This window comes from Lolium perenne, chromosome 7 (genome assembly GCF_019359855.2).
Source record: "Lolium perenne isolate Kyuss_39 chromosome 7, Kyuss_2.0, whole genome shotgun sequence".
Lineage (NCBI taxonomy): Eukaryota > Viridiplantae > Streptophyta > Magnoliopsida > Poales > Poaceae > Lolium > Lolium perenne.
The window spans coordinates 263,850,287-263,853,869 of record NC_067250.2 but is presented as its reverse complement, the minus strand read 5'-3'; positions in this window follow the sequence as shown (position 1 = coordinate 263,853,869).

Sequence of the window (3,583 nt, the reverse complement as noted above, 5' to 3'; positions counted from 1 at the left end):
TGGCGATGCGCCGAGATTGGTTTGTTTTTGGGGTGAACGTTGTGTTGTTGTTTATTCCATAAACCCTAGATACATATTTATAGTCCAGCGGACTTTCTAACGTGGGAATATCCCACCGTGTGCGATACAAACTCTAAATCTTGATCTAAGATATAACCTACTACAATTAAAGATACACGGGCAAACTAGCCCAAATTCTCCGTGCAAGGCCGCTTCAGAGATCTTCCACGTGTAGTCCTCTAAGCCCATCTCTCTTACGGCCCACCTCTGGATTTGTCCAAAATCTGGTGATAACAGCATCTTTGTGGCATAGTGGGATGAAGCGGCTCGGGCTAACTTTACATGACCGCGTTCATGAGATTTGCTCCACGCTCGACATGCAACTTGTATTGCATAAGTGGCTTTGCGGGTGTCTGTCTCTCCTATACTATAGTGAAGATTCAATTTACTCTTCTATTGACAACACTAGTATCACCGTTGTGGTTCATGTTCGTAGGTAGATTAGATTTCACTCGAAAACCCTAAACCACGTAAAATATGCAAACCAAATTAGAGACGTCTAACTTGTTTTGCAGGGTTTGGTGATGTGATATGGCCATAATGTGATGATGAATATGTATGAGATGATCATTATTTTATTGTGGCAACCGGCAGGAGCCTTATGGTTGTCTTTAAATTTCATGTTGAGTAGTATTTCAAAATAGTTGTAATAGTTGCTACATGGGAGTACAATCATGAAGACGGCGCCATTGACCTTGACGCTACGCCGACGATGATGGAGATCATGCCCGTTGATGATGGAGATCATGTCCGTGCTTTGGAGATGAAGATCAAAGGCGCAAAGACAAAAGGGCCATATCATATAACATATACATGTGATGTTAATCCTTTGTATGCATCTTATTTTGCTTAGATCGCGACGGTAGCATTATAAGATGATCCCTCTCACTAAAATATAAAGATAATAAAGTGTTCATCCTTAGTAGCACCGTTACTAACACTTGTCGTTTCGAAACATCTCGTGATGATCGGGTATGATAGATTCAACAAGTGCATACAACGGGTGCAAGCCAGTTTTCCACACGCGGATACTAAGGTTGCCTTGACGAGCCTAGCATGTACAGAAATGGTCTCGAAACACGTGATACTGAAAGGTAGAGCATGAATCATACGATTGACATGACGAACATTTTGAGTGTTCGCCATTGAAGTTACATCTTATCTCGTGATGATCGGACTTGGTGTGGTGGATTTGGTTCGTGTGATCACTAAGACAATTCGAGGGATATTGTTTTAAGTGGGAGTTCGCCTAGTTTTTAATTTGTTGAATTAAAATTTGAACTCAATTTGTCATAAACATTAGTCTAATATTGCAAATATATGTTGTAGATATGGCGTCCCCTATCAATTTTAACCAGTTCCTAGAGAAAGAAAAACTTAAGAGCAACGGTAGCAACTTCACCGACTGGTTCCGTCATGTGAGGATTTTCCTCGCTGGTGGAAACCTGCAATATGTGCTTGATGCACCGCTAGGTGACCCTCTTGCAGAAACTGAAACCGATGAAGTAAAGAATGTTTACGCTACTCGGAAAACTCGGTACTCTCAAGTTCAGTGTGCCATCCTATGCAGTCTAGAAGCCGATCTTCAAAAACGTTTTGAGCACCACGATCCTCATGAGTTGGTCAATGAGCTGAAAGCTATCTTTGAAACTCATGCGGCCGTGGAATGCTATGAAGCATCGAAACACTTCTTCGGCTGCATGATGGAAGAAGGCATCTCCGTTAGTGAGCACATGCTCGCCATGATCGGGCATGCGAAGAAACTCAGTGACTTGGGAATAGTGATTCCTAACAGACTGGGGATTAATCGTGTCCTTCAATCACTGCCACCTAGTTACGAGAACTTTGTGATGAACTACAATATGCAGAACATGAACAAAGAGTTACCTGAACTCTTCGCCATGCTGAAATCTGCTGAGATTGAGATCAATAAAGAGCACAAAGTGTTGATGGTCAACAAGACCACCAGCTTCAAGAAACAGGGCAAGTCTAAGGGAAAATTCAAGAAGGGTGGCAAGAAAGCTGCCACGCCTCCTGTGAAACCTAAGAATAGCCCTAAGCCTGATGCTGAGTGTTATTACTGCAAAGAGAAGGGACACTGGAAGCGTAATTGCTCCAAGTATTTGGCTGATCTGAAGAGCGGCCTTGTCAAGAAGAAGAAAGAAGGTATATCTGATATACATGTTATAGATGTTTATCTTACTGGTTCTCGTACTAGTACCTGGGTATTTGATACTGGTTCGGTTGCTCATATTTGTAACTCAAAACAGGAACTAAAGAATAAACGAAGACTATTGAAGGATGAAGTGACGATGCGCGTTGGAAATGGATCCAAGGTCAATGTGATTGCAGTCGGCACACTCCCTTTACATCTACCTTCGGGATTAGTTTTAAACCTCAATAATTGTTATTTTGTACCTGCGTTGAGCATGAACATTATATCTAGATCTTGTTTAATGCAAGACGGTTATTCATTCAAGTGTGAGAATAAAGGTTGTTCTATTTTTATGAATAATATCTTTTATGGTCGAGCACCTGAAAAGAATGGTTTATTTCTATTAGATCTTGATAGTAGTGATACACATGTTAATAACATTGATGCTAAGCGAATTAAATTGAATGATAATTCTACTTATATGTGGCACTGTCGTCTTGGTCATATTGGAGTGAAACGCATGAAGAAACTCCATACCGATGGGTTACTAGAATCACTTGACTTTGAGTCACTTGATAGATGCGAAGCATGTCTGATGGGAAAAATGACTAAGACTCCATTCTCTCGTATTATGGAGCGAGCTACAGACTTACAGGAAATCATACATACCGATGTGTGCGGACCAATGAGTGTAGCCTCGCGCGGTGGATATCGTTATGTTCTAACCTTCACAGATGATCTGAGTAGATATGGGTATATCTATTTCATGAAACATAAATCTGAAACTTTCGAGAAGTTTAAGGAATTCGAAAGTGAAGTAGAAAATCAACGTAACAAGAAGATTAAATTTCTAAGATCTGATCGCGGAGGTGAATATCTGAGTTTTGAGTTTGGCATGCATTTAAAGAAATACGGAATACTTTCACAATTGACACCGCCGGGAACACCACAACGAAACGGTGTGTCCGAACGTCGTAATCGTACTCTCTTAGATATGGTTCGTTCTATGATGTCTCTTACTGATTTACCGTTATCATTTTGGAGTTATGCATTAGAGACAGCTGCATTCACTTTAAATAGGACACCATCTAAATCCATTGAAACGACACCGTATGAATTATGGTTTAATAAGAAACCTAAGCTGTCGTTCCTTAAAGTTTGGGGTTGCGAAGCCTATGTAAAAAAGTTACAACCGGACAAGCTAGAACCCAAAGCGGAGAAATACGTCTTCATAGGATACCCTAAGGAAACTATAGGGTACATTTTCTGTCACAGATCCGAAGGAAAAATCTTTGTTGCTAAGAACGGAACCTTTCTTGAGAAAGAATTTCTCACTAAAGAAGTGACTGGAAGAAAAGTAGAACTCGA